The sequence below is a fragment of the Pseudorca crassidens genome, chromosome 1 (assembly GCF_039906515.1).
Source record: "Pseudorca crassidens isolate mPseCra1 chromosome 1, mPseCra1.hap1, whole genome shotgun sequence".
Taxonomy (NCBI): Eukaryota; Metazoa; Chordata; class Mammalia; order Artiodactyla; family Delphinidae; genus Pseudorca; species Pseudorca crassidens.
The window spans coordinates 107,094,145-107,117,370 of record NC_090296.1 but is presented as its reverse complement, the minus strand read 5'-3'; the positions used below and the strand labels follow the sequence as shown (position 1 = coordinate 107,117,370).

The window sequence follows — 23,226 nt, the reverse complement described above, 5'->3', positions numbered from 1 at the left end:
CCTTGTTTCAGCACTACATTTTCAATATATCCTTAGAAACAGAAGGCAGGCTGTTCATGGGCCAGGGCCCTGGGAGCTGAGCGGTTTCAGGTGTTTTACAGTTGGTTCTAACGAGCATTAGAGTGCTCATTAGGAGTTGGAGAGACTTCCCGAGCAGACCCCAAGGGTCCGTGCTCAGATACCCAATGGTGGTCTTGGAAGCAGAGAGGCAAGACCTATGCAGCCTTGCGGGGAGCCCTCAGGATGAACTCCTTCTTAGGAAAAAGGGAGAGGCCAGTTCTTGTCAGGTGTGAGCTAGCTGCACCCACGCCTGACTGTTGTTCTGATCTTAGAGGAACCTGGGGGTCCCACCTGGGGCTGCCCAGGGCCTTCGTGGCAAGGAGGAAGCATGCTGCTTGCACAGGGCCTGCGAGGCCCGATGATAACTCTGTCGCTTCCCAGCAGGTAAATGGAGCCGGAATCCAATCCAGTTCAGGCATCCTTGGGAAGGGGGGTGGGTTATCCAGTTCTTTCCTGTGGCGTCTGCAGATACAGCCGGAACTTGGTGAGCATAACCCAGGCTGGTTTTCTACTTCAGAATGGACCAAGCCCAATTTGGGGGAATGTTTATTTGCTTTCTCATAAATATAAAAATCTACTTATCTGACTAGAGGGGATACAAAACACCTGTTTGCTGGTGGACTCTCATCTTGTTTATTTTTTCCATTTTTAGAAGTGGGTGGGACTTCTTGCAGAAACTGCTTATTTCCTGAAAACCTGGACCAAGCCTGGGACTTGTTATGTCTCTTTAGCTTTTATTTGGTTTATGTATGTATGTATTTATTGTTAAATCTCAAAAAGAGGCCCCCAAAGGGGAAAAAACATGAAGCCACATCTCTAAAAGCTTTGAGAAGATCGCTTCACCCAAACTTAGCAAAGGACTAAAATACAACCTCAGCAGCAAATATTTGCCCGCTCAATGGGCATTATCCAAAGCAGGGTCTCTAGGAAGACACTTTCTGTGTCACTTCCTGCTCACTAGGAAAGGTCAAAAGTTGGCCACTAGATTTTGACAAGACTTGCCAGTAATCTTCTTATGCTAAGAGAGGCCTGCCCCATCTCACCTCCACTAGGCCATTAGCTTTCAGTGACTGAAAGCTATTTTTGTGGCAGCAAAACTAGAAAATACATATCTCACCTAAAAAGTATGAAGCAAGCCCCTCACCCCTCCTTCCTAGAACATTTTGCATCTGTAGCCAAAGGGAGATTTATAGCCTTCTCAAAATTCTATGAGCTATTACCTTTTCCACTTAAATATTCATTACAAAGGTAATAAAGCCATGGACGTAAGGGCCTGAATGGTGTTACTGATGGCAGGCTTTGGGGCTGAGCTAATGCACAACTTAACCCATCTCCTAAAGACCAGGGAGATGGCTGACGTGGGGCCCTTTTCAGAAGGTGCCGTAACCTCCTTTGTCCTCATTCTATTGGGACAATGGAGTCAAAGACAAGGGACAGGATGCTCCTGGGACACAGACGGATGGTCCTCTGTGTGTAATCCCTGGGATATAAGGCTGACTCAGATTCTACTGGGAAGAGCTTGGAAACAGGGAATTCTTTGGTTTCTGAGCTTTTCTCAAGGGGAAATGAACCAAGAGCGTTTTGGGGCTCTGGTGGAAAGCTGGTCTAAAAGCTGAAAGCATCCAAGGCAGAGAATTCAGACAAGGTGGGAAAACCTCAAATGAGACTTATTCTTTGGAAGACGTCATCCTAGATGTTATGACTTGGAGGAAAGAGCCAGGGATGAGGACGATCTCTCTGCTATATGATAACAGTACATACACTAATTAGTGTATACACTAATACAAAGCACAATCCCAGTGGTTCTTGTTTGCCTTCATCAGCCTGGGTTATGCTTTAACTGCCCAAGGTGGAGGACATGGTGGGAGCCTCGGCTGTTGGTCTAAACATAGCATATGCCCACCTTGCCCAGGGAAGTCCGTTTCCAAACTTCAAAGACCAGTTTGTGAGCTTCACATTTAGTTAGTTCTTCCTGGTGATCCCATTTAAAATTTTATTCTTCTTTTAAGAGGTATGGCACGAGATATACAGGTACAAGTTTTTCTCTAGAATTTTCCCTATCTCTGTAGTAGTAAAAATCCGAAATAGGTGTTTATTTATTTTTTTCAAAAGCTCTCCAGTTACTGGGGATAGCAAGGACTTTTGCCATTTAATTTTTGTTATTATCTAGCTCATGAAAATGTATTTCTTAATCCTCCAGCTACAGAGGCTCCTGATCAGGAAAAGCACAAGCTTATGTGTTCCCTGTGCTCCAGTAGTATGTTATTTAAGATTAAAAACATGGCATGTACACAGAGAGATGTGTAGAAAATACCCAAAGAGCCAGCATCAGTGGAAGGATGAAGACACAGGCTTTGGTCCAGGAGGCAGAGGAAAAAGGAATTGTGTGAGTCACTGAGGCTGCTAGGTATTTAGGTGGGCATCCATGGTTGTCACCCATGTGCTGCTCCTGCAGTCCTCCCAGGAGAGCGGGATCACCCCCTAGGCTCCATTATACCCCTCCTTAGCACCTCCCTCCAGGGGCCTCAGGGCTGCATCAGGCCAGATGTGCCCTTCTCCCTTGCTATGGCTTCAGATTTATCTCAGTGCTCTAGGGCTGCCTGCTTTTTGCCCTTCATACCCAGAAAAATTTATTTTTTCCATGATTATCAAAGTAATACACACCACTTCGGAATGGTAGGAAGGGACAGAAAAGTGTTAAGAAGCATGAAAACAAAATCAGCTATAATCCTGTCACCCAGAGCTATTTGCATTTAAGTGCATTTTCTTCTAATGTATATATATATATTTTAACACAAGTGCACAGATTTTGTAACCTGCTTTTTTTCTGTTCAACCTCAGAGCATGTTTCCATGTCATTAGGTATATCTGGGCCCACTTCATCTCCCACTGCTTCCCAGAGCTGACCCTCTTCTCTTGGTTGTTCTGACCAAGTCAGGGATTCCAACCTCCACTCTTTCACCCTTGCTATTCACCTGCCTGAAGTGCAGCCACCCTCCATTCATTTTTAGTCCTATGGTTCTTTAGGGTGCTATGACCTCCATGAAGCCTTCCAGGACACCTTGGGCCCTCCTGATTGTCCCTCTGTCCCTGACACCCCTCCCCTTCCCTGGGCTCTGGACTGTGCCCCTGGTCCTTAACATGTGCTACTCTGGACAGTTAGGTCTCTCTTTATGTAAATGCTCCTCAGGCAGTAGTGTGATGGGAAATATTTAACTACTGGCTCCCTGGAAAAAAATGTATGCATATATATACATACGTAATTTATTATATATTTTATTGACATCAAGGATACATATTACACAATTTAAAAATAATATAGTATAAAACATCCAATGCTCTTTATTGTAAACTCCATACAGCCAATTGATTCTTACAGAACTTTCTTGTTGATTTTTGCCGAAATTTTGTATCACTAGCCAACCCACGGTTGCAAATGATGAACAGGGATTATTCTGTTAGCAGTGTTAGTTGATATTTTCACTTACATGGAGTAAGACAAAACTGAAACAATGAAGACCTGTTTCAGAACTTCAGTCATTCAACAATGACATAAGCTACTTCTTTGCTGTATCAGATAATTGTTTTAGAATCCTGGAAGAACATTTCCTCAATTTTTTGTGCTATTTACAATTGGAACAACTACAGACACAGTACACTTTTAAGTTTAATCTACGTAGTTAACATTTTCTCCATGCTTTTCTTAAGTCTAGACCAGGGGCCTGCAATTTATGGCCTGTCAAATCTGGCCCACCGCCTTTTTTAGTAAATAAAGTTTTACTGGAACACAGCCATGTTCATTTGTTTATTGTCTGTAGCTGTGTTTGAGCTTCAATAGCAGAATAGTGTAGTTGCAACAGAGACTGTATGACCTACAAAGGGGTAAATATTTACTACCTTGCCCTTACAGAAAAGGTTTGTTGACATTTGCTCTACATCGTCAGCAAAACAACAAATCAAATCATAATTGTATTCATCTGTATTTTAATATATTTATGTAAAATACATTTGTAGCATTTGCCAATTTTCGTGTGTAAATCAGTCATCACGGCTACTATTTAGCCACCAGTCTGATGTTACTAATGGGGAGTTGAGAAGAGATGCCCTTTAGCACAGCATTATGTAGTATTTACATCATAAATGTCAATAACCTTAACAATAGAGATAATACTGAAATGTAGGAAAATAATTAGGAACAGAGGAGTTTGAGTATTTACTACAGTTGTTCTTTTTTAAAAATTTATTTTATTGAAACATAGTTGATATACAATGTTGTGTTAATTTTTACCGTACAGCAAAGTGATTCAGTACTACTGCTGTTCTTAACATTATTTAATTGTAAGTTTTATGATTTAATTTTAAAATAATCGCTGTGCTTAACAATCAGCTCACAAAATTCTTGAAAATTTAATTGGCTCTATCGAGAACAAGGGCTTTGATCTTTGGTGAGAAATATGATCTCAGCCCATCTGGATGGCTCCTCACTGAACCCCAGCCCTGGGGGAAGTTCTACCCAGGACGAGGGCATGCGAGGGTCTCATGTTCATCATAAATCTTTACTTAAACCTGAATGAAAGAAGCCTCTTGTGTGTGTAGCAGGGGCTCCAACCTCATCTGTTGATTAGAAAATTGCCATGCACTCTGGCTGTTGCAGGGAGTTTAACCATGAACTTCTACCCACCATGTGCAGAAATGAGTCATTCTGGACAGGGCCATCCAGAAGGACAGATGGTGCCCTGACCCTGTATGACCTGGGCTGGGTATTCTATGAGGCCAGAGCATGGGGTCTTGGCCGGCCAGTCAGTCCTGACAGCTCATGCCTAGCTTTTTGCTTTGGAAATACCAACTTATATCCCCTTCCCTGCCCACTCCCTAACCCCAGAAAAGCAGGAGGGGCTGGCTGACTAAAGCCAGCTCGAGGTTCTTTGGGGTCATGTGGCCTTAGCCTGGGAAGACAATGGTTAGGACCCATGATGTGAACCAGTTGGTGTTTTCTCTTAGAAAATCCCATGCCCTAAATCCTCCACTGTCAGCTGCTCAGTGGCTTTGGAAACAAGCATTTTTCGGGTTAGTTGTTTTGAGTTTGTTTAGAGCTGCAAAACTAGTGTGGCTGAGGCATCTGCATGAAATAGGAGGGAAAGGACAGGTGCCCAGGAGCTCCAGGGCTGGGTTCCTCTCTTCCACCATTACCACCAGGCATGTGATGTTGGCTTGTGACTTAACCCCTCTGAGCCTGTTTGTTTTAGGTTAAATGCCTCACAGGATCACTGTGAGATCAACTGAGATAATATATGTGAAAACATGTAGCAAATAGCAAGTGTTAGAGGACAGTGAACAGGACTGGCACCAGAACCTCTGCTAGAAACACCAGGTGCTAAATAACCCATATTCTCTAAAGAGAGCTGTCAGCAATTGAGGCCAGATTTTCCCTAACTCCAGGGTTCCTAAGAAGTGGCCCAACTACCATTACTGCCCTCTCCCAGCCTCAGGTAGGGAGACAAGTGAGACAAGGGAGGTAGGAGTTTGTAGGAGAATAATTTATTTCTGCCCCTCCCATTGTGACTCTCATCTTGAGATGAAGTTGGGGACATCTATCAGAATCACGTATGGAGGTGGCAGGGTGAGGGGTCTCCATGAGGCGGCAACTGTCATACTGCTCCAGGCTAGATGCCTGCTGACCTATTGAGACCCTTGGCCCCATCTGGTGGTGGGGATACAGTGATGGAGTTTTGGAGAGAGTTTGGCCTGTGTCCATAGGAGTTTTGGGGGCTCTTTGTGAACAGGGAGGCCGTGCCTGCTTCAGCTGTCTGAAAACAGGCTGGTCAGCCAAGGAGGGGAGGTATGTCTGAGGAGGTGGGATCCTCATCTCAGTTCCCTTCAGCCCTCAGAGGGTGGGGAAGAAGACACCAGCAGTTTCTGAGCCTCTGTATAGGAGGACAGAGTGGGAGGGGCATGGAACACCGGAGAAGCCAAAGGGGGCCACAGTTGTCCTTCTCGGTGACAGATGAGCTGGGGTCACACTGACAGAGCCCTCAGAGCCACACACACGTCCTCAAAGGACCACCCCGCAGCCAGGGCCACCAGCAGCAGATGGGCCCAGAGTGAAACCAGAGAGCCAATGAGCAGTTAGGATCCCTGTGTCCTCCACCTGTACCCCACTAAGCTTCCCCAGAGAGGACAGGCCCTGCAAAGGGAGGGGGAGCAATTCCAACACCAGGCCTGCTCTCACACCCCACCCCATGGTGCCCCAGTGAGAAGAGGAGCGAAAGAATAGAACTATCCCCTCCCCACTTCAAATCTTAATTCCTCCCTGAATCTAGCTCATGAAGAAGAGGAAGAATGTCAAATCAGATGTGAGATTGAGGCTTTAGAATAAAATAAGCTGAAAAAAAGACTTAATAATAGAACTGACCAAATGTTAATCAATCTACTCAAGATGCTAGTAAGGGATGAAAAGCATGACTTGACAGTACATGGTGGAAGGAAGGGATGGGAGAAATATAAAACCGTTTCACATTTATATTCCTCTAAATTCAGACTGAACAATAAAACTGTAACATAAGTCTTAGTTTTTATAGTAGGTGGTCCCTCTGAACTTGGTGAATTGAATCAAATACATATATAGAGCATTGGTTCTAAACCTTCAACACACATCAGAATCACCAAAGGGCTCGTTAAAATAGACAGTTGGCTCCACGCTCAGTTTCTGATTCAGTAGGTCTGGGATGGGATTGAGAATTTGCGTTTCTAGCAAGGTCCCAGGTAATGTCAGTGGTGCTAGTCTGGGGACTACAATCTGAGAATCACTGTGGTATGGATTTGAGCACCACGAAAGTGTGTACTTATTTATTTATTTATTTTTAACATCTTCATTAGAGTATAATTGCTTTACAATGGTGTGTTAGTTTCTGCTTTATAAAAAAGTGAATCAGCTATACATATACACATATCCCCATATCTCCTCCCTCTTGCATCTCCCTCCCATCCTCCCTATCCCACCCCTCTAAGTGGTCACAAACCACTGAGCTAATCTCCCTGTGCTATGCAGCTGCTTCTCACTAGCTATCTATTTTACATTTGGTAGTGTATATATGTCCATGCCACTATCTCACTTCGTCCCAGCTTACCCTTCCCCCTCCCTGTGTCCTCAAGTCCATTCTCTACATCTGCATCTTTATTCCTGTCCTGTCCCTGGGTTTATCAGAACCAATTTTTTTTTTTTTTTAGATTCCATATATATGTGTTAGCATACAGTATTTGTTTTTCTCTTTCTGACTTACTTCACTCTGTATGACAGACTCTAGGTCCTTCCACCTCACTACAAATAACTCAATTTCATTTCTTTTTTATGGCTGAGTAATATTCCATTGTATATATATGCCACATCTCCTTTACCCATTCATCTGTCAATGGACACTTAGGTTGCTTCCATGTCCTGGCTATTGTAATGACCTGCTGCAATGACCATTGTGGTACATGACTCTTTTTGAATTATGGTTTTCTGAGGGTATATGCCCAGTAGTAGGATTGCTGGGTCGTATGATAGCTCTGTTTTTAGTTTTCTGAGGAACCTCCATACTCTTCTCCACAGTGGCTGTATCAATTTACATTCCCACCAACAGTGCAAGAGGGTTGCCTTTTCTCCACACCCTTTCCAGCATTTATTGTTTGTAGATTTTTTGATGATGGCCATTCTGACTGGTGTGAGGTGATACCTCATTGTAGTTTTCATTTGCGTTTCTCTAATAATTAGTGATGTTGAGCAGCTTTTCATGTGCTTCTTGGCCATCTGTATATCTTCTTTGGAAAAATGTCTATTTAGGTCTTCTGCCCATTTTTGGATTGGGTTCTTTGTTTTTATAATATTGAGCTGCATGAGCTGTTTATATATTTTGGAGATTAATCCTCTGTCCATTGATTAGTTTGCAAATATTTTCTCCTATTCTGAGGGTTGTCTTTTCATCTTGTTTGTAGTTTCCTTTCCTTTGCAAAAACTTTTAAGTTTCATTAGGTCCCATTTGTTTTTGTTTTTATTTCCATTTCTCTAGGAGGTGTATCAAAAAGATCTTGCTGTGATTTATGTGAGAGTGTTCTGCCTATGTTTTCCTCTAAGAGTTTTATAGTGTCCAGTCTTTCCTTTAGGTCTCTAATCCATTTTGAGTTTATTTTTATGTATGGTGTTAGGGAGTGTTCTAATTTCATTCTTTTACATGTAGCTGTCCAGTTTTTACAGCACCACTTATTGAAGAGGCTGTCTTTTCTCTGTTGTATATCCTTGCCTCCTGTGTCATCCATAGGTGCATGGGTTTATCTCTGGGCTTTCTATCCTGTTGCATTGATCTATATTTCTGTTTTTGTGCCAGTACCATATTGTCTTGATTATTGTAGCTTTGCAGTATAGTCTGAAGTCAGAGAGCCTGATTCCTCCAACTCTGTTTTTTTTTCCCTCAAAACTGCTTTGGCTATTCAGGGTCCTTTGTGTCTCCATACTAATTTTAAGATTTTTTTTTCTAATTCTGTAAAAAATGCCATTGGTAACTTGATGGGGATTGCATTGAATCTGTAGATTGCTTTGGGTGGTATAGTCATTTTCACTATATTGATTCTTCCAATCCAAGAACATGGTATATGTCTCCATCTGTTTGTTTCATCTTTAATTTCTTTCATTGGTGTCTTATAGTTGTCTGCCTACAGGTCTTTTGTCTCCTTAGGTAGGTTTATTCCTAGGTGTTTTATTCTTTTTGTTGCAATGGTAAATGGGAGTGTTTCCTTAATTTCTCCTTCAAATTTTTCATCATTAGTGTATAGGAATGTAAGAGATTTCTGTGCATTAATTTTGTATCCTGCAAGTTTACCAAATTCATTGATTAGCTCAAGTAGTTTTCTGGTGGCATCTTTAGGATTCTCTATGTATAGTATCATGTCATCTGCAAACAGTGACAGTTTTCCTTCTTCTTTTCCAATTTGTATTCCTTTTATTTCTTTTTCTTCTCTGATTGCTGTGGCTAGGACTTCCAAAACTATGTTGAATAATAGTGGCGAGAGTGGACATCCTTGTCTTGTTCCTGATCTTAGTGGGAATGGTTTCAGTTTTTCACCATTGAGAATGATGTTTGCTGTGGGTTTGTCATATATGGCCTTTATTTTGTTGTGGTAGGTTCCTTCTATGTCCACTTTCTGGAGAGTTTTTATCATAATTTGGTGTTGAATTCTGTGGAAAACTTTTTCTGTATCTATCGAGATGATCATATGGTTTTTATTCTTCACTTTGTTAATATGGTGTATCTCATTGATTGATTTGCGTATATTGAAGTATCCTTGCATCCCTGGGATAAATCCCACTTGATCATGGTGTATGATCCTTTTAATGTGCTGTTCGATTCTCTACTAATATTTTGTTGAGGATTTTTGCATCTACATTCATCAGTGATATTGGTCTGTAATTTTCTTTTTTTTGTAGTATCTTCATCTGGTTTTTGTATCAGGATGATGGTGGCCTCATAGAATGAGTTTGGGAGTGTTCCTTCCTCTGCAATTTTTTGGAAGAGTTTGAGAAGGATCAGTGTTAGCTCTTCTCTAAATGTTTGATAGAATTCGCCTGTGAAGCCATCTGGTCCTGGACTTTTGTTTGAAAATTTTTAATCACAGTTTCAGTTTCATTATTTGTTATTGGTTTGTTCATATTTTCTATTTCTTCCTGGTTCAGTCTTGGAAGGTTATACCTTTCTAAGAATTTGTCCATTTCTTCCAGGTTTCCATTTTATTGGCATAAAGTTGCTTGTGGTAGTCTTTTAGGATGCTTTGTATTTCTGTGGTGTCTGTTGTAACTTCTGCTTTTTCATTTCTAATTTTATTGATTTGAGTCCTCTCCCTCTTTTTCTTGATGAGTCTGACTAATGGTTTATCAATTTTGTTTATCTTCTCAGAGTATCAGCTTTTAGTTTTATTGATCTTGGTATTGTTTTCTTTGTTTCTATTTCATTTATTTCTGCCCTGATCTTTATGATGTCTTTCCTTCTAGTAACTTTGGGTTTTGTTTGTTCTTCTTTCTCTAGTTCCTTTAGATGTAAGTTTATATTGTTTATTTGAGATTCTTCTTGTTTCTTGAGGTAGGCCTATAGTGCTCTAAACTTTCCTTTTAGCACTGCTTTTGCTGCATCCATAGGTTTTGGATCATCGTGTTTTCGTTGTAATTTGTCTCTAGGTATTTTTTAATTTCCTCTTTGATTTCTTCAGTGATCTCTTGGTTATTTAGTAACGTATTGTTTAACCTCCATGTGTTTGTGTTTTTTACTTTTTTTTTCCTTGTAATTGATTTCTAATCTCATAGCGTCATAGTCAGAAAGGATGCTTGATACGATCTCAATTTTCTTAAATTTACTGAGGTTTCATTTGTGACCCAAGATGTGATCTATTTTGGAGAATGTTCCATGTGCACTTGAGAAGAAAGTGTAATATGCTGTTTTTGAATGGAATGCCCTATAAATATCATTTAAATCTCTCTGGTCTGTTGTGTCATTTAAATCTTGTGTTTCCTTATTAATTTTCTGTTTGGATGATCTGTCCATTGATGTAGGTGAGGTGTTAACGTATCCCACTATTATTGTTACTGTGTTACTGTCGATTTCCTCTTTTATAGCTGTTAGCAGTTGCCTTATGTATTGAGGTGCTCCTATGTTGGGTACATATATATTTAAAATTGTTATATCTTCTTCTTGGATTGATCCCTTGATCATTATGTAGTGCCCTTCCTTGTCTCTTGTAACATTGTTTATTTTAAAGTCTATTTTATCTGATATGAGTATTGCTACTCTAACTTTCTTTTGATTTCCATTTGCATGGAATATCTTTTTCCATCTCCTCACTTTCAGTCCTATGTGTCCCTCGGTTTGAAGTGGGTCTCTTGTAGACAGCATATATATGGGTCTTGTTTTTGTATCCATTCAGCGAGCCTGTGTCTTTTGGTTGGAGCATTTAATCCATTCACGTTTAAGGTAATTATTGATATGTATGTTCCTATTCCCATTTTCTTAATTGTTTTGGGTTCGTCATTGTAAGTCTTTTCCTTCTCTTGTGTTTCTTGCCTAGAGAAGTTCCTTTAGCATTTGTTGTAGAGCTGGTTTGGTGGTGCTGAACTCTCTTAGCTTTTACTTGTCTGTAAAGGTTTTGATTTCTCCATCAATACTGAATGAGATCCTTGACAGGTAGAGTAATCTTGGTTATAGGTTCTTCCCTTTCAGCACTTTAAATATATCATGCCACTGTCTTCTGACTTGTAGAGTTTCTGCTGAGAAATTAGCTGTTAACCTTATGGGATATCCCTTGTATGTTATTTGTCCTTTTTCCCTTGTTGCTTTCAATAATTTTTCTTTGTCTTTAATTTTTGACAATTTGATTACTATGTGTCTCGGCATGTGTCTCCTTGACTTTATCCTGCCTGGGACTCTCTGCGCTTCCTTTGGGTGGCTATTTCCTTTCCCATGTTAGGGAAGTTTTTGACTACAGTCTCCTCAAATATTTTCTCGGGTCCTTTCTCTCTCTCTTCTCCTTCTGAGACCCCTATAATGTGAAGGTTGTTACGTTTAATGTTGTCCCAGAGGTCTCTTAGGCTGTCTTCATTTCTTTTCATTCTTTTTCTTTATTCTGTTCTGTGGTAGTGAATGCCACCATTCTGTCTTCCAGGTCACTTATCTGTTCTTCTGCCTCAGTTATTCCGCTATTGATTCCTTCTAGGCTACTTTTCATTTCAGTTATTGTATTGTTCATCTCTGTTTGTTTGTTCTTTAATTCTTCTAGGTCTTTGTTAAACATTTCTTGCATCTTCTCGATCTTTGCCTCCATTCTTTTTCTGAGGTCCTGGATCACCTTCACTAATTTTATTCTGAATTCTTTTTCTGGAAGGTTGCCTATCTCCACTTCATTTAGTTGTTTTTCTGGGGTTTTATCTTTTTCCTTCATCTGGTACATAGCCCTCTGTCTTTTCATCTTGTCTATCTTTCTGTGAATGTGGTGTTTGTTCCACAGGCTGTAGAATTGTAGTTCTTCTTGCTTCTGCTGTCTGTCCTCTGGTGGATGAGGCTATCTAAGAGGCTTGTGCAAGTTTCCTGATGGGAGTGACTGGGTCCATAAATATTTACAATTGTTCTATCTTCTTCTTGGATTGATCCGTTGATCATTATGTAGTGTCCTTCTTTGTCTCTGGTAATACTCTTTATTTTAAAGTCTATTTTATCTGATATGAGAATTGCTACTCAGGTTTTCTTTTGATTTCCATTTGCATGGAATATCTTTTTCCATCCCCGCATTTTCAGTCTGTATATGTCCCTAGGTCTGTAGAGGGTCTCTTATAGACTGCCTATATATGGGTCTTGTTTTTGTATCCATTCAGCCAGTCTATGTCTTTTGGTTGGAGCATTTAATCCATTTACATTTAAGATAGTTATCAGTATGTATGTTCCTTTTACCAATTTCTTAATTGTTTTGGGTTTGTTATTGCAGGTCTTTTCCTTCTCTGTGTTTCCCGCCTATAGAAGTTCCTTTAGCATTTGTTGTAGAGCTGGTTTGGTGATGCTTAATTCTCTTAACTTTTGCTTGTCTGTAAAGGGTTTAATTTCTCCGTTGAATCTGAATGAGATCCTTGCTGGGTAGAGTAATCTTGCTTGTAGGTTTTTGCCTTTCATCAGTTTAAATATGTCCTGCCACTCCCTTCTGGCTTGCAGAGTTTCTGCTGAAAGATCACCTGTTAAACTTCTGGGGATTCCGTTCTATGTTATTTGTTTTTTTCCCTTGCTGCTTTTAGTATTTTTTCTTTGTATTTAATTTTTTATAGTTTGATTAATATGTGGCTTGACGTTTTTCTCCTTGGATTTATCCTGTATAGGACTCTGCACTTCCTGGACTTGATTGACTATTTCCTTTCCCATATTAGAGAATTTTTCAACTGTAATCTCTTCAAATATTTTCTCAGTCCCTTTCTTTTTCTCTTCTTCTTTTGGGACCCCTATAATTCGAATGTTGGTGTGTTTAATGTTGTCCCAGAGTTCTCTGAGACTGTCCTCTATTCTTTGCATTCTTTTTTCTTTATTCTGCTCTGCGGTAGTTATTTCCACTATTTTATCTTCCAGGTCACTTATCCGTTCTTCTGTGTCAGTTATTCTGCTATTGATTCCTTCTAGAGAATTTTTAATTTCATTTATTGTGTTGTTCATCACTGTTTGTTTGCTCTTTAGTTCTTCTAGGTCCTTGCTAAACGTTTCTTGTATTTTCTCCATTCTATTTCCAAGATTTTGGATCATCTTACTATCATTACTCTGAATTCTTTTTCAGGTAGACTGCCTATTTCCTCTTCATTTGTTTGGTCTGGTGCATTTTTACTTTGCTCTGGTGCATTTTTACTTTGCTCCTTTACTTTGCTCCTGCTGTGTGTTTCTCTGTCTTCTCGTTTTGCTTAACTTACTGTGTTTGGGGTCTCCTTTTCGCAGGCTGCAGGTTCGTAGTTCCCGTTGTTTTTGGTGTCTGCCCCCAGTGGCTAAGGTTGGTTTAGCGGGTTGTGTAGGCTTCCTGGTGGAGGGGGCTGGTGCTTGTGTTCTGGTGGATAAGCCTGGATCTTGTCTTTCTGGTGGGCAGGACCACGTCCGGTGGTGTGTTTTGAGGTGTCTGTAAACTTATTATGATCTTAGGCAGCCTCTTTGCTAATGGGTGGGGTTGTGTTCCTGTCTTGCTAGTTGTTTGGCATAGGGTGTCCAGTACTGTGTAGCTTGCTGGTCATTGAGTAGACCTGGGTCTTGGCATTGAAATGGAGATCTCTGGTAGAGCTTTTGCCGATTGATATTACATGGGGCCAGGAGGTCTCTGGTGGTCTAGTGTCCTGAACTCAGTCTCCCATTTCAGAGGCGCAGGCCTGACACTTGGCTGGAGCACCAAGACCCTGTCAGCCACACAGTCAGGTATGTGGGGGGTTTCTTGCCTTTTGGAAAGTCTGAGGTCTTCTGCCAACGTTCAGTAGGTGTTCTGCAGGAGTTGTTCCACATGTAGATGTATTTCTGATGTATTTGTGGGGAGGGAGGTGATCTCCATGTGTTACTCCTCTGCCATCTTGAAGGTCTCTGGAAGTGTGTATTTAACACAGCCTTGAAAATAGGCTCCTGGGCTTCCTAAGAAGCCAACAAAAATGCTGATTTTATTTATTTCACCCATGTAGTTTCCTTGGGGAGGAAGAAAGGCTTGAAAGTGGCATTGGTGCTCCTATGTGTTAAAGAACTAATTGCAAATCCATTGCTCTACAAACAGCTGAGTCTGTAAGGTCATCCAGGATTTTCCCCATGCTCCTGAGGCCAGGTCTGCCCAGGTAGACTAGCTGCTACAGCAGGCCGTTGAGCAGGGTCCCAGTGTGCATGGTCAAGTGTGTGTAAGAGGAACAGAGAAATCATTCTGATTGCCCCTGAGGAAGCAGGAGTCATCCTTGCATCCCCCGCCATCCTCAAGCTGCACAGCCAGTCCTCTGTGGTCAGGCTGACATCTCCCGCTCAGAGGAAGCACCTCTCCTATGTGGATCTTGATGAGTTGGGTTTGGGTAGAGCTGATCCTACCCAAGGGGTGGGCATGCTTCCCAAACCAGGCCAGTTAGAGAGCCCATCCTCCTGGCCATAGTTGTCTACTTAGAGATGAGCCCCCAGCCAAGCAGAGTCCTTTCTGGAATGTTTGTCAGAGGTATGTGATAAAATATTATAATCTCGCTGGAATTTTAAGCTCTAAGGAGTGATGGAACTCTCAAGTGCCATCAAGGAGTGGGGGAAAGCGAGAGAAAGGGAGAAAGCGAGAGAATTGACAGACATTGTGTCTTTGTTATAGGCATAGATTCAACTGTACCTGTAGCCTGTACTTTGGACATCCCTGTTATGTGAGTAAATAAATTCCCCTTTTTGCTTAAGTTAATTTGAATTGGATTTCTGTTCTTATGACCAGAAGTCCAAACTAATCCAATCAGTCATTGGGTATTCTTATATACCTTTTTTACATCTCCAAATATATTGACTTTCCTTCATCCCCACTGTAATACCTGTCTTAGTAACAGCCTCCCAACCCTGTAAGAATCAGGCCTTTTGATTGCTCTGGGGATATCCTCCTGCAAGTAATGAATCCCAAGTGATGACTTGCCCAGTCCAATGGATTTTGATGGGGAAGGCTTGGGGCAGCCTGACTTCAGTACACAATGGCTCTTTCTAGCACATTTCCTGGGGCATTTGGAGTGTTGTGACTTACAAAGTAAGGTCTGATGCAAAAAAAAAAAAAAAAGCTATTATCTGTCTCCAATGACCCTCTGGTATTCAACATGGAGCTCCTGGAGTCTTTAGACTGTGTCCCTTTATTGCCCTGGGTCCAGTTTCACCTGCAAATCCTGACTATTGCAGGGAAAAATCTCTTAGGGACCAATTGTGTGTGAACCAGCACCACAGGTTCTGTTATCAACACAAGGAATCTCCTTACAGTTGTCACCCAGTAAAGTTGTCAAAACATGCCAGCAGCCAGACCATGACCTCCTAGTAACCTAGCTATAGCACACCACTGATGGGTGGCCTGGGTGGTCCCAGACCCATCAGCACTTCAATGCATTACCAAAATAGATCCAGCTTTACAGCTTATTAATGGAAATTGATCTTCAACTGAAGATTTCATAGAAAGGGATTTAAATTATACATTGTCCAGCAAAACTTAATAAAAATTCCTCTCTAGATGTTGTTATTCTTTTCCTAGAATGACAAACATTGCCAGCATCCTCATCTCCCCCACTCATGGCCTGTAATACTTCTAAAGTGGTTCTTCAAGTGGGACCCAGGACGAACATCAGTATTAGCATCACCTGGCATCTTGTTACAAATGCTAAGTCCTGGGCTCTACCCTAGGCCTACTGAACCAGGTAGTCTAGAGTGGGGCCCAGCAATCCATGTTTTAACAAATCTTCCTGGCAATTCTGATGCTGGCTCAAGTTTGAGAACCAATGTCAAAACCACTGACCTAAGTGATTCAGCTACTGTATCAGTTTCCACACCCTGCCCAGCCACACAAAAGGCCAGAAGTGTTCATGAGGGGACCACCTATTGCTCCTCAAGCAAGCTCCTTGGTGGTCTCAACTCTGGCCTCAGATCATGTTTAGTGGCTTCAGTCCATGAAATAGGGGTAATTTTGCTACTAAGGTGCTCCTTCCCTATTATGACACTAGCATCTGGACTGAGGATGCACTGGTTGTTCCAGTGCCTCAAATACATCAGAGTATTCAAGGGTTGGGGGCAGGGTGGGGCTTACACCACCAGGCAAAACAGCATGAAATGGAATAAAAAAGTCTCCAAGGGAAGAAACACGTGCAGCAACCCGAGTGGATTATAAAGCCACATTCATCTTTCAAAGTAAATAGCAATCAGTCCTGAGGAGCTAGGAGGCTTTCAAATAATGGCCAACATGTGTTGATATTGACAGTGACCCATAAATCTCAATTTCTCTGTGAGAACCTGTTAGGCAGCATTTTAATTCCAAGCCATCGAATGAAAAGGAGAAAGATTTACCTCTGCCGTGGATCTGAGTGGAGCATCCTTGGAAATACAGCCCAACAGACATGGAGTTAAGCACTAATTGATGGCCTCCAATATGCTTCATAACACTCCATTACCCAGATGGGGAGCGTGACAGCTGAAACACGGAATAGCTGAGCCTGGGGTGAGCAGCCATCTAGGAAGGACAAAGGGCGCTGGGCTATCCGAACCTCCCCCAGCATGACTAATCGCTGTCACCACCATCAGAGCTCACACTGCCCTCACGTGTGCACTGGGGTGCTTTGGACCCTGTCAAGCTCTTTTTTGATGGTTATTTTGCTTCTTTCCTCAGCAGTTCTCTCATCATGCGTGGTCCGTCCCAAGCCTGGTCTTCGTCCTCCAGGGGAGACAACAGGCCTTTCTCCAACTCTCCAGTTTGTTGTCTCTGAGAGTGAGGCTAACTGGCTCTTACTCCCTGTTCTGCCATTTAAAGAAGGCATTTTAGTTACCATTTATTTCCTACTTGTTGGACACTCTGCTAAGTTTTTTGCATACATTATTTCATTTGATCCTTAATTATTTGGGACAGTAACTTGATCTCCGTAAGCCTCAGTTTCTTCATCTTTAAAATGGGGACGATAAGAGCATTCACCTCAAAGATTGCTGGGGGATGAAGCCCTGTCATGTGGGGAATCTGCCTACTCAGCCCTGCTTGCCCCTGCCTGTGCTGGGTTAGGTGCCCTGGGGCTACTCTGCTGAGAGATGGAATGCATCTCATTGCCTTTGCATCTCCAGCCCTCAGCACAGCATCTGGGGCAGAGCTGTGCTCAATCAACATGTGTGAAGTTAGGAGGGAAAGTAGGAATACTGGCCTTCGCTGGTGGTCCAGTAGTTACTAATCCACCTTCCAATGCAGGGGACGCAGGTTCGAACCCTGGTTGGGGAACTAAGATCCCACATGCATCAGGGCAACTAAGCCCGCACGCTCTAGAGTCCATGTGCCACAACTAGAGAGCCCACGTGCCGCAACTACTGAGCCTGTGTGCCGCAACTAGAGAGAAGCCTGCATGCTGCAACAAAGAGCCCACGTGCTGCAACTAAGATGTGACACAGCCATAAATAAATAATAAATATTAAAAAAAAAATAAAAAAGAAAGTAGGAAGACTGCAGAGTGATCCACAGAAACTCCCAGTCCTGAGCTAAGAAGTTGGGGCTGGGGGAACCCCAAGTGGGGACGTAACAAAGAGGCGTTCACCTGACTTGACGGGAAGAAGGGAAGAGAGCTCAGAAACATTTTGTCAGAGAGAAAAGGAATTAAAGAGCTCCCAATTCTGAATCCAGGTGAGGGCAATGATTTATCCAAAGTCACACAGCCATTTGGTGACAAAGTTCAGGCCATAATTTGTCGTTGAAATTTACTAGTGTAGGCTGCATTTGATCCGCCACATTAGGAAATATATTACCTGTAACAGCCAGAGACCCAAGGAAGGCAGCCTTGAGGCACCTGCTAGGTCCTAATTCCCCTCTCTGGTGGTTACTTAGTGCCTTCTGCCGGCTGCCACCCCACGTCCTTCCCCTCGGGCTACTGAGGTCTGTTTTAAGGGCTCTCCTTGCCCTTCCATCTGGGCGCTTGGTGAAAAGTGCATCAAGGCCAGGTGTGAGAGAGGTGCATGGGGAAAACACAGGCCTCGGAGTCAGGGAGCCCTCAGCTCAAATCTCACAGCATCCTTTCACTGGTTTGGATAAGACAGTTAAGCTGAATGAGCTCCAGTTTCTTAACAAGTAAAAGGAGAACAACAGTATACACTGTAGAGATTATAAATTGTAAGAATTAAGGCAATTTAAGCCAAGTGCCTAGACATAGTAATGAGGCATATCCAGCTGGATTTGAGGCAAAGAACTGCGTCTTCCTCTTTACATTTCTTCCCGTCTCCTGGTACCTCCAGTGCTAGTACGCTGCCTTATGTCTAGTAGTAGGTGCCCAATTACTAGTTCACCAAGTAAATGAGGAGCTATTTTGTGTTCTTCAGAACTTTGCTTCTCAAAGTGTGTTTTGGTGACCAGCCGCAATGGCACGACCCGAACACTTGTTAGAAACAAGATCTTGGAGCCCATCCCAGATGTACTGAAACATAACATTCACTTTATCAAGCTTCTCAGGCGATTCATATGCACATTAAAGTTTGAGAAACTCTGCTTTAACAAGCATCATCTGAACCTGGGGGAAGTTTAAAACTCCTATGAAAGTCATGAGCTTTGTAGGGAATTTATAGGCAAGACAACAACACAAACATGATATACATCCCCTTTTCCCACTCTCGCTGGTCTGGAAGTGGGTTCCTGGTTCCATGGAAACCTAAAGGACTCAGAATCACTTCTGTAAGATCCATAATAGGGACAGAGCCAGCTTTTCTGTGCATGTGTGTTTTCCAGAGTAGACTGTGGTCTGGAGAGCACTTCCCCCTTGCAAATGGATAGCTGTATCACAGCCGTAGAGTGCAGCCTCTTACCAAGAGCCCCAAGTGGCTTCAGAGTCCCCATGCTTTTAGAGGGGGAAGGAAGTAGAGCAAGACCTAAACATCCTGCACTTCTGGGATGTTTCTTCCATTATCTCCAGCAGGGATCTGGGATTTGCCAGATGAAGTGATTTAAAACTCATTTACTTTAAAAAAGTGTATGTTGCTTAGTCCTTTGTTGAAGAGGTGTATAATCAATGGTCACTTGCCACGTGCCTGCTCCGTGCCAGGCCCTGCAGGTCCTGGGGATACAATGGTGACTACCTTGTCCCTGCTCTTGAGGTGTTCCTAGTCCAGTGGGGAGAGAGATGTGCAGCAGGTAACTAGAGAGCAAAGAGAGGTCCGCAGGAGGCTTGGGAGCGTGGGCTCATATATATATGAGAGAAAGAAAGAGAAGCGAGAGATACATATATTTGTTATTCATATATACACATATATATGGAGAGACAGAGAGAGAAATCAAACAGTTCTGCAACACACACACATATAAATATGCATAGAAAGAGAGAGATAAAGTAAATATGCTAAAATGTTAATAGTTATTGAATCTATCTGGAGGGAATATGGTAATCCTTTTTTTAAAAAACATATTTATTGGAGTATAATCGCTTTACAATGGTGTGTTAGTTTCTGCTGTATAACAAAGTGAATCAGCTATGTGTATACATATATCCCCATATCTCCTCCCTCTTGCATCTGCCTCCCACCCTCTCTATCCCACCCCTCTAGGTGGTCACAAAGCAGTGAGCTGATCTCCCTGTGCTATGTGGCTGCTTCTCACTGTTATTCTTTGTGCTATCCTTTCAACCTTTTCTATATTGGGACATTTTGGTAATAAAAAGTGGGGGAAACAATGGGAGTATTCAGTGACTCAGGTGAGTATTATAATGGAGGATGACTTAGTAAATAGTAGGTTCTTACAAAGATTATTTTATGGCCAGCAATGCATAGCTGCATTGCATAATTCCACATACATATATGATCCCATTTCATCCTCAGAACAACCCTGTGGGGTCTCTAATAATAACCCCATTCACTACTGAAAAGCAGAGGCCTAGAGATCACAGTGATTTGCTCAAGGCTACCTGTGGGTAAGTGACATAGCTAGGACTGAGACCAGGTTTTTAGACTCCAAATCCAGTTCTCTTTCACCCAGTCTCCCTCACGAGTCTATGGTTTATTTTCCCAAAGAGGAGCCCTGCTGTTTATCTTCCCAGCCCCTCGCTGTCCTTGGGCTGGCGATCATCCTCTCCTTCTGGGTCTGCAGGGGGTCGAGGGAGGGTGGGTGGCAGGCACCCAGGAGAGGATGGCAGCTGACCTTGGCTAAGACCAGGGTGAGTCTAGGCAATGGCCTGGCTGGGGACAGCTTGCCTGTGTGGGACAGTCATATCCCCAAGCCAGAGAGAGCACGGTGTGGGCTCACAGTGAGCATCTCCCTTGAGCATGATCCTGCCGCAGGCGCTGTGCCAGAGGGTGAGTTTTATCACTTACCCTCACCAGGAGCCAAATAAACGGCTCTCTTGGCCTCCTGCCAGTTATTGCTCCTGCTGCCAGAAAGTCTTCATCATGCTGTTCAGAGGGCCAAGCCCCTCCCCCACTAGCTGCCAGCTGGCTCCTGTGCACCTGAGTGGGCCAGAGCTTCCTGCACCCACACAGCTAAAGCCCCCTGTTTAGGCCTGGTTCGGGGGGTGCAGATTTATACTCACTTTCCAATCTCAGGTATACGTATAAGCCTCTTTTTTCTAACTCTGAAGCACCACCACCCCAGGGAGTTGTTGAAGCTCAGACAGAGCCATGATATACCTGTGGGGTCCCCAGTGCCTGGCCCAGGACCCAGGTCTGAGCAGGATCTTCAGAGGTTTGCTGGATGTCATGGGCTGCATTGTATTCCCTGCCCCCACCCCCAAATTCATATGTGAGGTCCTAACCCTCAGTATCTCAGAATGTGACTGTCTTTAGAGATCGGGTCTTCAAAGAGGTAATTAAGTTAAAATGAGGTCCTTAGAGTGGGCCCTACTCCAATGTGACTGGTGTCCTTATAAGAAGATGAGGACAAAGGCATGTGCAGAGGGAAGATCATGTGAAGATAAGGAAAGATAGCCACTTGCAAGCCAAGCAGAGAAGGCTCAGAAGAAACCAGCCCTGCCGACACCTTGATCTTTGACTTCTAACCTCCAGAATTGCAAGAAAATTCATCTCTTTTGTTTGAGCCAGCAGTCTGTGGTCTTGTGTTATGGCAGCCCCAGCAAATGAATATACTGATGAAAGTTGGATGTGGTAGAGTCCTAACACAAGACCTGCACAGAGCTGGCATGTGGCTAGATCTGTGAGTGGTCCCAGGCCCTGGCACCATCCTCCAAGTGTGGACTCCCCTGCATGAATTGGTCATCTGGATGTCTCTTGTTGTGAGTCGACGGTGGAGCCCCACCCTCCCTCCTGAGTCTCCTCTCCAGCTCTTCCTGCTTTGACATCACTCATCCTGATCACAAATCTCAGGGACGGGAGTCTCTCTGTGTGGCGTGAAGGTGGTGGCCAGGGCATGACAGTAACACACCAAGAGGACCTAGTCATGAAACAGTGGCAAGACCTCATGAGAGGAGATTTCTCAGGTGCTGTTTTGCTGATGTCATCAAGCCCCCCGTGGAGGGTCCAGCTCAGCTTGTGAAAACAGCCCTGTTCCTACAGGATTCTTGGATGAAGAAAAATGCTCTAACCTTTTCAAAGCATCCTTGGTTGCCTTACATTGGCCCAGAATTTTCAGGCTTGATATCATGAGGCCTCTCCTTTTTTCGGTCTGCCTGGATTTGTGCTTACATCTTGTTTCTGAGGGGCAGTGATGGAGGCTGAGACACAAGGGAACCAGGACTTTGTCCAGGGATGGGTTTTCTCCTGGGCCATTGAGAGGTAGACATCACTCACAGTGGGTAAGGTGAGTGCCAACTTCTAGTTAGAAGTGGCCAGGCCCAGAGGGGCTCAGAGTACGTCCTAGGATCCCCTGGCACTGAATAATATCCGAGGTGGGAAACCTCTGAAAGCCAGTGTACCCATGGCTCTGAAGGGGCACCAGCATCACCAGAAATAAGCACCAGTGAGAAACCCAGGGACCCTGGGAGCCTTCCCTGCCACTTCCCTTCTCTGAGCCACAATTTTCCCTGTAAAGTGGTGGTAATGATGCTTATCACACAGGAGTGTCGCATGGATTAAGTGAAATAAATAGGCAAAGCATTTGGCACATCTGAAAGTTCTTAAAAATAATAGTTACTATTATTTCATATTTCTTGGTTCTACTCAAAGCAACGTAAGCATCAAATGTATATTTTTTATTGTTAGTACTGTATCCAAAAATGGATGTGTGTCTGGCCCCCTATAAAACAGCCTTGGGACCAAAGGTCTAATGGTCATTTACTGCTTGGCTTGCTCTTACAGAATCGTGCCTTTGTCCTGCTGTTGTTTGGGAATCTTTGAGTGGCTCAAGGCAACTGAGTTGCACTAGGCTTGAGGCAGGGGGCAATGTTTCGTGTTTAAAGTGGATAGAACTTTGCGTTCATATTTCTCTCTACCATTAACTAATGGTTAAATAGCTGACACCAGATGAGGTAGCTGTGGAAGGTCTCAGGGTATCACGATGCCTCTCAGTGAGCTCTCTTGACACTCAGGATATCAGTGCTGGAAGGGATACTACTGGTGGGAAATCGGAGGCGCAGGAGGTAAAGGCAGCCACCTAAGGCTGTTCGGCTAGGGTGGAGGTATTGAGAGATGTCAAAGACATTACCCAGGTTTCTTGGTATGTGAGAAAATGAAAACAAACACAACAGCAACAAAAAGGAGCCTCGCTGGCAGCCAGACCACGATGTTCCCAACTGAACATAGACAACGCCCACAAAACAGAAACAATGTGCTACAAGGACCCTTTGCAGATACATTTGCAACAGGACAGAAAGGAGGCCACTCTGAATCCATAAAATGTGACTAAACATTCCCTGCTTCCAACTAACAAGGAGAGACTATTGCTCCTGTACCAATGCCAGCTCTAGTTCTGCCTGCTGGAACGTTATTGATTAAATTAAGCAATAATGAGTTCACAATAATTAATTATTAAATTATTTAGATACTAGATCACTGA

At 43.0% G+C, this 23,226-nt stretch overlaps 1 protein-coding gene across 2 annotated transcripts in view; it reads right to left on the bottom strand.

Annotated features, from left to right (window-relative positions):
- LIPC (lipase C, hepatic type) overlaps positions 1 to 23,226 on the bottom strand; it is a 174,744-nt gene that overhangs the window by 122,943 nt on the left and 28,575 nt on the right. The window lies entirely within an intron of this gene.